Source organism: Haliotis asinina, chromosome 3 (assembly GCF_037392515.1).
Source record: "Haliotis asinina isolate JCU_RB_2024 chromosome 3, JCU_Hal_asi_v2, whole genome shotgun sequence".
In the NCBI taxonomy this organism is placed as follows: domain Eukaryota; kingdom Metazoa; phylum Mollusca; class Gastropoda; order Lepetellida; family Haliotidae; genus Haliotis; species Haliotis asinina.
In genome coordinates, this window is record NC_090282.1 from 42,159,935 (window position 1) to 42,172,203 (window position 12,269).

The window sequence follows — 12,269 nt, forward strand, 5'->3', positions numbered from 1 at the left end:
TATGGCTTACGAAACCCCTATAAAAATGCAAAACGTTCACTTGACATTAACGAAGATGATGATGAACACAGACCGACCAATCAATTGACTACTGGCCACGCTTTATAGCGATGGAAACTCATGATAAGACACCACTAAAGTTGAACCCGTTTGCGGTGTCGAAGGCTATTCAAGGCATTGCAGGTGATGTCAAGAATGTTCAACGCTTGCGTTCAGGAGCTCTTCTCATTGAATGTAGTATACGGCAGCAAGCTACAAACCTGATGAAAACAGAATTGTTGATAGGAATTCCAGTGTTAGTCTCAGATCACAGGACGCCACTGGCGGGTCTTCAATCCTTGTTAAGCATAACATTACTCAAATCCCTGCCACACTTACAACAAATCTTCAAGCCGTTGCAGCGATACTTACTCTTCATGTTACCTTCACAATATGCTCGTTGTATATTCCACCTTCTTAAACACTTCAACCGTCTGACCTTCAAGTTCTCTATGATCAACTTCCAAAACCCTGCCTTATAATGGGTGATCTCGATGGCCACTATCCAATCTGGGGTGGTACAAATACTAACACTAAAGGCAAAACACTGGAAGATTTTATCTCTAATAATGATTTGTGTATATGCAATGATGATTCAAGTACCTATCTGCATCTTGAAACTGGTACGTATTCATCTCTGGGTTTGTCTGCTGCAGATTCTAACCTCCTTAATGAATTTGATTGGTCTGTTCATAATACCCTTTGTGGAAGTGGTCACTTCCCAACTATTCTTTCAGGTATAACTCCACCCGATTCTCCATCGTATACTAGATGGAACTTTTCAAAAGCTAACTGGTCTTTAAATCAAACTATTTGTAAGTCGAAACGGCAACCTGAATGTTTTCATGATATGCCCGATCCTATTCAAATTTGTGCGGACTTTTCGAATGAAATCGCTGATGAGTGTATACCAAAATCCTCTACGTCTCCACACGTGCGAAAACCATGGTATAATACAGATTACAGACAAACCGGAAAAACTAGGGAAAAGGCAGAACATTATTTCCGCCGTCATCCAACTGCCCATCATTTAAATAAATTCAAAATACTCAATGCAAAGGCGCGTCGTATATAGCCCCATAAGGATCCAGAACTATCTTTAACCATCAAAGCTGTACAGGATTCCTGCCACATATTTAATCTCTCAAAACTAAATGCATGAAGGCGCTCGATGTGTTAAAGGTTGTCTCCAATTCAAAGTTGGGAGGGGATCAAACTACCCTCCTCCACTTATAGAGATGATTGGTACAATCTAAACTTGATTACGGCTCTATCGTATATGGTGGAGCCTGCAAAAGCAACCTAAAACTACTTCATTCTGTCCACCACCAAGACCTAAGACTTTTTCTTGGGTCTTTTATAACCTCTCCTGTTGACAGTCTCTACGTTGAAACAGATGAGCATTCTCTAACTCAACGCCGTATAAAACCAGCTTTAAAACATATTACGAAACTCTATACAAACAAGTTTAATCCTGCATTCCACTGTGTCTTTAATCCCCTTTATGAAGATTTGTACAAGAAATCTTCTCCTGTTCCGTGTCTTGGGTTGGGGATTAAGCCTTTCATTACTGCTGCCGGCATTGAGCTGGTAAATATATCTCCTTTCCGTCTTCTTCTCCTTGGCAATTAGTTAGGCCACAAGTTGTCATTAACTACATTTAAAATATCAGAAACAAATGACTTACAATACAAACAAGACTATAATGGATTAAAACATTAATATAGCAATTATAAATCCTTATTTAAAGATGGGTCCAAGAACGGTGGCGCAGTGGCTTGTGCCATATTCTCTTTCTTGCCTTCAGGCTATTACAATATTTTTTGCAAACATACACTTTTAATTGAAATTATTGAACTGTATAATGATCGTGCTACTGGCCAGTGCGACGTCTTTTGTTGGTTACCCAGCCACGTAGGCATTTCTGGGAACACAATGGCCCATCTTGATGCCAAGGCAGCACTCAACCTGTGACACCACTTCTTATTCCACATTCAGATTACAAAGCTAGTATTAAATCTTACATCCATGATCTTATGAAAAAGAAGTGGGACACCCAAGTTCAATAGCTATCAATAAAGTACATGAAATAAACCCTGTATTGGCTACACCTACTTGGGTTGTCAGTCCAGATTTGAAAAGGTCATCTTGCGACGGTGTCGTATTGGCCATACTATATATACTCACGCATACCTATTAAAAGGTGAGGATCCTCCGTCTTGTATTATGAGTCGCGGTCAAGCATATCCTGGTTGACTGTGTTGAATGTTCAATCAAAAGGGATAAATATTTCAATGTCAAAACTGTTAAGGATCTTTTTACCACTGTTAGTTATCATTTAATCATTGTTTTTTTAAGAAATTGATTTAATGGATGAATTTTCATTAATATGTTCTGTATATAGATGTATTTTTATTATTGGTAGTTTAGATTAGGAGCTTGAATTGTTAGTGGCTGTACACTCAAAAGGGGGTTGCAGTACTGTACAAATATTGTCCTCCTGAGAGGGTACGTAAGTCCTAAAACGTTCAAATTAAACTTACCAGGATTTTTGAACGTAGCATATTTGTTATTTTAATTTTTGCCAAACTTTCTTACAATCGCCAGCGGCTGAGGGGATGGTGTAAATCCAGCTAGGGTCCATGTAGGTAGCAAAGGTACTGTAAGTCCCCATGGTCCCTAGTGTGGTGATCTTCCTTCAGTTGTTGACGATCTACATGTATACAGCCTATTTTATATTGTGTTTTCCCTTATAGCTAAAATGTTTTACACATAATTGCTAGTTTTACATGTACATCTGTAATAATCTAGTTATTTTACTGTCCTTTGTCGACAGATTTTTAAAATGTGCATGCATTCCATTTAAATGTTAAATGCCCTCGTCACGTTACGGCTGAGATATTGTGAAGTTAGATATTAACTCGCTCACTCACTCACTCTTTTGTCGCGTTCTGAGACAAATCGGTAGCAGGCAGTTAATTTGTTTTTTGTTGTTCCATCCCGCACTCGGTCATATTCCAGCTATATGGCGGCGATCTGTAAACAAGTCGAGTCAGTCAGTCCAGTGGTCAACAGTATTAGCATCGATCTACCAGTCTGGATACGAGTCGTAATAATTCATAACATGATGTTGTAAATTTCATTTTGTCAGCTTTTGATTAACATCTGGTTTGGTGGCATTTAAACCTTCAAGCGGCACGCAAGTGAATGGCTGATAAACCTGACTAGAGTCGTGTGTTTGTTGCGCATCAACAACCGACGCTCAGAGCACAGTGGCCAGAGAGTCTTGCTCCTGGAGACACAACCATGGTTGATCTGTCCAGCGTATCTATTTGGGTTAAAATGTGTTTACCTCTCATTCCTTTGGGCGGACTGTTTCATTTGATAGGTTTCGCATCGCCGTATTGGATCAGAGCAGGATTAGACCACAGTGGAATCTGGCAATTTTCTAACTATGCAGCAGGAGGCTGCCATAGCTATGTAGATCCGAGAATCACGCTGAAGGGTAAGTACCACATGCCAAAACCAGTCACATATAACAAACACATTTACCCGTCTCTGCTGGGGGTTCAGGGGAGATGATCTCTCGCCAACATCCATATCTAGTCAGTGATAGATGATGGTTCATTCTGGAGACGATAAGGTAACTTTCAGTTTGTTACAGAATCAATAAAAATGTTTAGAGATGGCTACTATTTGGGGTTCAAAATGGGGTTTCAAAATAATCCATTCAAACTTAGTACGTAGCTATGGTGATCACTCGTAGGAATTCTCCTTCGAAAATTGAGCTTTCTCTTGGAAACCATCAGCTGGAATCTGTATCAGATTTCAAATTCCTGAGAGTGTATTTTGATCAGGGGCCTACATGGTCAAGATATATATTCGAACTTTGTAGCCTTTGTGACAGTGTTCTGAATCTGTTGAAGTATGTATCCAAAACACAATATATAAAACACCTCTCTTGTCGAGGGTCGACTAAGGCTGCCGCCTCGTCTAACTTGATCGCTTTCAGTCTAGAACTCTTAGAATTTGTGCTGGAGCTTCTGTAACTAATCCAGCCTCGGCTTTCACGGTGTCCTTGTTTCTTAGATACCAACATATTTACCTTAATTACTTTATGAAGATGTAGGCTACGGACAGCAATCATTCGGTCACGGTTATACTTAATATCTTTGATGAGTATGTCACATGCGAGTGGATGCAAGATCGTGTTTGGTTTCAACATTTTGAAAATGGCAGCACCTGGAGTTGAATGCACTTTGCTTGAACCCCGTCAATGCATCTACACCTTCTGAAACTTCTCCTTGATGTGTTTCAGGCTTCATGATTATTATATGGGGTTTTTTTACAGCAGAACACACAACAATTCTACAAGCATTGAGATGGGTAGATAAATATAATGACGATTCATTGTCTGCCATAAAGACTATTGAGTCTGGAGTAGATGGATCCAGAAATGATACTGTTTATGAAATTTTAAAACTGGACACAAATTTGAACATGAAATTTCTCATGTGATATTGTGTGTGTCTCACTCATGTCGCTTTGCATGGTAATGAAACAGCAGAGAATCTTGTCAAATCGGGATTGCTAAAGGATGAGACTGACATTTTTTAATTCATAGACTTGGGAAAGTGATTGTTAAATGTGTTGTTGAGAAGTCTTTTTTTTTATGGTTACCATAAACATTTGCAGTCTGCCTTCTTATATCTCTGATCGTTCAGCTTTAATTAATGAGTTACGTGCAAACAGACCCTACTCCTGGTGTAAAACTAAAACTCATTAAAACTATACCACCACCGTATGTAGGTAGCGATACTTGCAAAATATCCTTTTCATCAATATCACTTGATATCCAAAGGATTGAAAGACTTTGAAAAGTCTGTTAGACATAATACCATGCTGACCCATGAAGTCTATTATGTTCTCCGTCAGAGAATGCCTCAAATCTCCGCCTTGTTGTACGTGTGTAAGTACTTCGAAATATAACTCTGCATCTGGACCATGTTGTTGACGGGGCGAATGCCACTGTACCGAAATAATGAACAGAACATATCCCTATACATGAATATTCATGCAGCAGCAGTATTGCACTGATGTTTAAGTACTGGTGAGACATCTTTATGCTCCATTTGACACTGACCCGTGAAGGTCCCGGGGTAGAATAGGCCTTCAGCAACCCATGCTTGCCACAAAATGCGACTATGCTTGTCGTAAGAGGCGACTAACGGGATCGTTTGGTCAGGCTCGCTGACTTGGTTGACATATGTCATCAGTTCCCAATTGCGCAGCTCGATGCTCGTGTTGTTGGTCACTTGATTGTCTGGTCCAGACTCGATTATTTACAGACTGTCGCCATATTGGAATATTGCTAAGTGCTGCGTAAAACTAAACTCACTCACTCACTCACTCCCATTTGACAGTATGAGAAATCCCTGTCGACTGACAGGTGAGGGGATAATATTTTAACTGACAACAAATCATTTCACACTCTCACATTGCATCAAAAGCTAACAATGCTAACAAGGAAAACCCCAACAAACTTGTCTGACACACTTATGGTTGTGTCTTGAAAACCAAGTTAGACAGTCATATAATACATTGGAGGGTAGTCATAAACATTCAGCTCATTCAGCCCTATTCCGGTGTCCCCCGAAGACTGTAAAATGTGACATACGGATTGTCGTGACTGTTCCCCATTCAGTCAAGATGTTTAAATTTCAACTTCGCATTGTAAAAGCTGCGTGTAAGGAACACATGTATCGCCTTGAATTACCCACTTCTAAAACACCCACCAAAGATCTGAGACTAATATTAGTTTTCGTAGAATGTAATACAGTTTGTACAAATCTACCGTGATTAAAAATATAACTTGGCGGTATAGGGTATTTCCTCATAGCATTAATCAACAATGCTCCCCAGTACGCCTCTTCGTCTTGTAAACATTCGGCCTTGAACCTAGGCGGTTTACCTGAGTTTTTACAGCTGGCTGAGAAGCTCAGGTACATCTATTACAGGAGGCTTTGCAACACCTACTTCAATCCTATGCTCTGTCGGCTTCTGGGGACCGAGAATAAACACGATATTGCTTGGAAGGCATACACAATCTGTTTGTAATAAATAATTTTGCTTTCCTTTCACTTCCATAGACTAAATATGTAGCTTGCGGAGGGAACAGAAAGGAATATGATTTTAGGAATGTTATACATAGTATTACAATATTCAGGAATGTTATCCATACTATATTCAGGAATGTTAATATATAAAGTAATGTTATAATATATTGAGGAATGTTCATGAAGAATTGTTATACGTACAATAGGAAGGAATGTTGTTTAAATGCAATATGAAGGAATGTTACGCAAACTACATTCATGAATATTATGATGCAAACTTCAGGAATGTTAAACATCAAGTATGAAGCATGCAAACAATGTGAAAGATTGTTATACACGCCATATTAAGGAATGTTATGATGCAATCACCACACAAAATGACTGTACTACCCAAATTTACTAATGTTAGAAAATATACGTCACGGTGTCATCTGTCGGCCATATAGACAACGTTTGAAATCCCCGTATCATCTGGCTGTCAGATTTACACATATTTAAAGCATTGTTAAAATAAACGAGCAATCAACTCTGCATTTACATGCATTTCACAGACGTGTAAATCTGGCCAATGTTTTCATTTGTTTTTTCTGCTTGTCTAAATGCTGTGATTGTATGACGTAATATTTAGTACACGCGTAAATGGTTGGTAATGGGTAAATAGAGAATTGCAAGACTGGCACTGCTTTAACATGTATTTCAATGGCACTGTAATATAACTGTCACACCGGGTTCGATAGCGCGTCCGACCATGCCATAATGTACTGAGATAATTTGTTACAAATGATGAAGTGATACCCATGACTGAGCACAAATATTAACGTCCGTCCCTTTCTTGACATTACATGATGTCTGACAGTGTTTAAAAGGTTCAAATACATGTATTGGATGTTTGAGACAGAGCAATATGTGTTAGGGTGTGTGTGTGCGCGCGCGCGTGTGTGTCTGTGTGCATGTGTACATGTATGTAAGAGGGAGAAGGTGTTGGATGGGGTAGGCCTAGGGTGGGGTGGTGTCGGTGTGTCGATGTTAGGATACTGATAAGCGCTTCTGTTCAGCAGGTAATATCGTTTATACTTTGCTAATGAAACTTGCATAACAGTTTATATATCTAACCTTAGGTACCCTTAGGTACACTTCTTATATGCGAGGAAACAATGCTTTTTGCAATAAAACACAGACAGATATTTACACACAGACATGAACCGGTAAGTGTCTGATTTTAGTGCACATTTGTATGAATTGTCAGATCATAGCTGCACAAACTTCTTACAAATATCTATACTTTCAAAAAAGATGGTTACAATGTATTGATGCTTCCCAATGTAAATTACTGCTGTTAAAATGTAAACCTGCTCACACTTGGTATGAGCTCTTTTTGATGGAATATACTGTACACCTATTTTAATTCCATCTCTTGTTAATTAAGAGTTGACAGATGAAACTGTGAGGCACTGGTGAGAATGCTGGTCCAGCCAGTCTCTTGCAGATGTTACCAGACACCGAACCTGGGGAAATCTATACTTGCTTCAGCATTGCAGGGAGGTCAGTTGGGGGAATGAAGATAAAAAATAAACACTGGGACATGATAATGAAAAGACAAAAATGAACAACAGACAGTTGTTTGGGGTATGATTCAAATAGCTTAACCTAGATTTCCATATCCTTCGAATGTACATTTGGTTGAAAAAATATATTTATCCCGAGACAAGAACGAATGTTTAGACATAATTCAAAAGTATAATGAGCATCCATTTTGTCTTCTACCCGTCCCTACATACGCTCAGTCACATGTGTCGCCAGGTCACGGACAATCAGTGGTTTAGGGCCTCTATTGCAATTTTCGTGCGTCTGCGTGTGTTGATGAGGCGACGCCTAGTCACTTCATTACTTGATCATGAATCACAAACACATGTTCATGATATGGTCGGGATCGGGCCACGGATTAGTAGATATTTATCATAAAAACAGGTTTTTATGCATGTAGCTTGAAACTCGCTTTTTTTCATTTTACGTCTTCTTTTCTCTTAACATCCATGCTCACGTCAAAAGTGATATAAATTCTAATCGCATAATAAAGAACGAGACAATACCTAGCATGCCAAGTTGTGGTTACCATGACAACCTTATGTAAGAGAGAGAGAGAGAGAGAGAGAGAGAGAGAGAGAGAGAGAGAGGGAGGGAGAGAGGGACGGAGAGATTATATTATTGTGTCAGGCAAATGTTTGCATATTATGCAAAAATTTTTGTATAACACATAAAACATCTGCCCATCCTTAACAGGCCTTCGAGACACATAAAATCTATAACACAGAGCATGGATAAAATATATCTAGATACACACACAGTAAAACGTGGAGAAACGGTGGGTGGTGTGGTATCATACGTTATAACAATTTTCTTCCTTTAACATAAGTATCACTGAAGCACATGAAGGATATACTAAGTTATCACATTCCATAATAAAAATGTTCTGGTCGACAGGAGTTACCAAGCTAAACAGTGGATTGAAAGAGCGGGCATGCATGCATCTGCTTATCTGATCCCACTGACATTATTTTCACATTTCATTTCCTTCCAGCTTGGTTTTCGCGCAACCCAGTTTTTTTAGACAGTCGGGTTGATCGCCATTGGCGCTGCAGTTGTCCTTCTGTTCCTGTCAATCTTCGTGCAGGCGCTCAGGGACAAGAAGATCATCGGCGCCTGTTAGTACCTATAAATGTATCTAAAAACCTTGATCCTCACGGACATATTTATTCAGTTCTTAAAAAGAGGTGATTCTAGAGATTAGTTACTTCACACGATATAATGCGATTGAGAACGATTGGTTGCCTGTGGCAACGAATTCCGTTGTACTGAGTTGCGTCCCTTTGCAGTAACAGCTACCTGTGCCAGTAGGTTATGACTACGCTCCTTGGTCTGTAACACAACATCCGTGTCCTTGGGGTTCACCAAAGTGATGAACGCTTGAACTCTGTCTCATTGCGACCCGTGAAGGTCCAGGGGTAAAATAGGCCCTATGCTTGCCATAAAAGGCGACTATGCTTGTCGTAAGAGGCGACTAACGGGATCGTTTGGTCAGGCTCGCTGACATGGTTGGCCCATGTCATCGGTTCCCAATTGCGGATATCGATGCTCATGTTGCTGATCAGTGGATTGTCTAGTGGATTATTTTCAGACCGAAGCCATATAGCTGGAATAGTGTTGAGCCCGGCGTAAAAGTAAACTCACTCACTGCCTCATTGCAAGCATTTCTCGCCCCAAAACTGGTCACGGCGTCATGTAACAGAGATACTGTTCAAATAGCGTCATTAACACTATCCGTGGTGTCAATACATGAAGGGGTATGAGCAAACACACCCAAGGAATGCTGATGTTTGAAGGCTGTCAGTCGCATCGACTTAAACGATGTATGGAGTAAAGAGAGTATTTCTGTGCATGCGGTTAAGATGTAAGTATATAGGCTCCACCACAAAGTCGAACTCGACACATGCACAATTTGTTTTAAATTTGACTTGTATATTTGCAGGTGGAGCAATCATCATCGGCGCGATCGCCTTCGGCAGTCAGAAAGGCATGGTTGACTACCTTGGCTGGGCTTTCGCGCTGTGCATTGAGGGGGCAATAGTGGAGGGCGTGGCAGGCACATTAATGATAGTGGGAACGTTTGCTATCAGAAGAACATAAATGATTAGCCGGAGAATTCTAATAGTTATAGGTCAAAATGATGGAGTCGATAGAGTGCTTTGAGAATGTGACATTAAGATATAGCATGTTTCATGTAGACATTTACCGGTTGAGAGTCTGCCGGAGGATATCATTGTATTGGGTGCAGCAGCAGCCGAAATAGTCGTAGTAACGGTGGTGGCGGCGGCGGCGGCGGTGGTGGTAGTAGTAGTAGGAGGAGGAGGAGGGGAGGAGTAGGAGGAAGAGGAGTAGTGGTAGAAGTTATGTCTTGAACGGTCTAATCAGGTTAATTTGCCATTGGTTAATGTGTATACTATTCCCAATCGTAGAAATACACTCGTGTTAAATCATCTGCATATTGATACAATCTTTATAATTTTTAAACCTATTTTATACTGCCGTTTCATGATCAACGGCAACTACTGCTACCACCACCACTACTACTACTACTGCTGCTACAACTGCTTCTACTATGCTTCTACTACTACTGCTACTACTACTACTACTACTACTACTACTACTACTACTACTGAAGAGGTGTATTTATCACATAAAATCAATTTGAGAATTATAGATGTAGCTTTAATAGAACACAAAATATCATAGATTGACGAATTCTTGGGGAACCCTGTACAAGGTGCATTGTACAAATTGCTTGTCCATTTGTCTCCGCTCAGATGACACCTGATCCAATATCACTGGGGGAAATATTCTTGTTTCTGTTGCTTTTATTCTCCGCTAAATGTGTTCATCAGCACCGCGGGGTAATGCTGCATGTGTTCTGAGTAGGTACTGGTGAAATCAAAACACTAGTTATTTTGTGTGGAGGCATCAACAGCAGATTTTACAATGCTGTAGGTCACACAAACTAGCACGAGAAATATAAATAATGACACAAGATGTTGGAATGCGCACGTAAAATCTGCAAATATCATATCCCTCTTGGTGAGGCTGTCCTGTGTGAATCCAGACTTGATTTCAAACTCAGACGACAGAATGAGAGGCACTGATGGGCAATGATGGGCCTGGTCCACATTCAAAACACTTATTCAGTGTTGTGTACAGCTCGCTCCCACTCATGGCCCCCCAAAGTCCTTGTTTAGTATTACAGCTCTCTAAGTAAAATTAATGAGTTATGTGTACTAGTATAACATTTATTATCACAAGAACATATTTGTTACATCATATTACAGCTGTACGATGTTTGTAAACAAACAGATTGTGGACATAGATGGCTAAGAATGACTGAGAAGTAATGCATATGTTTGTGCAACTGTGCAATACAATGATATTAATTATATATGATACATGACGATTTATCGCCATATATTATCAATTTGATTTTATATAGCTCTTATTTATCTACTCTAAAATCTTGCAGTGATTTGCTTTTTTATTTCTATCAAATGCTGCAGAGTTTGTTTTGTGACCATGCGACTGACGCCGGAACTAAGAAATTCCTCATGCCTACCAGCCTTGCGTTATTTGGTGAGCTGGTCACACAACATTAGACTGACATGCTGAGATGTAAGTGTGGTGGAGGTTTGAAGTAGCCTAAAGTGCATCTCCCCGAGACCAATGAGGAAACTAACTCTGGTATCCGGTTTCCCCAACACGTCTTATTTGGCTGGTTTGACGAGTCTATGAATACTTCAAACAAACATCGAGCGTACATTTCGCAGACAAGAGGGGTGGTGGGGTAGCCTAGTGGTTAAAGTGTTCGCTCGTCACGCTGAAAACCCGGGGTCGATTCCCCACATGAAGCCCATCTCTGGCTCCACCCGCAGGGATAGTGCTGGAATATTGTAAAAGCGGCGTAAAACTAAACCCCTTTACTAGTACACAACGAACAGAGATTTCGTTTAATTGTTGGAATTGTGAAAAAGGAACAGCCAACCCGACATCGATTTGTTTCTTAAACGGAGATGTTCATGTGAGTTAGTGCATTTTGCAAGGCAATACCCCTTACACTACAACATGCATCTTGCTTACTAATCGGATAGCTCTGACTGGACGCAGCCAGTGTGTTTGAACAGAAGGCATGTGATAGAGTTAGAACCTGATTGGTCAGTAAGCTGGACACATAATGGACACAATGTGGAATAGCCCCACCACACCATCTCGAGCCACGAAATTCCAATTTAAGGTGGGGCTGTACGTCTCGAGAGGAAGCGATACCTGACAAACAAATGACACACCAAAAGGCGTTGTTCTTACAGCACATTTGTCATCATCATATCACATCATATCAGTCATCACATCTATGTTAAGACAAAACAAACTAACATAACTGCCAAACAATAACATAATGACCGGTTCCATCTACTGCAAACTCATTCGAGTAGTAAGGGTATTGGAACCAGTAAACAATTAAAATTTCATGAAACACAGACACAAAACAAACAAAAAAAACAACAAAAAAAAACAACA

The 12,269-nt window shown here is 40.1% G+C and overlaps 1 pseudogene; it reads left to right on the forward strand.

The window, feature by feature from the left end:
- Nucleotides 1-3,345: 3,345 nt before the first annotated feature.
- LOC137277195 (uncharacterized) lies at nucleotides 3,346-9,839 on the forward strand (annotated as a pseudogene).
- The last annotated feature ends 2,430 nt before the right edge of the window (nucleotides 9,840-12,269 follow it).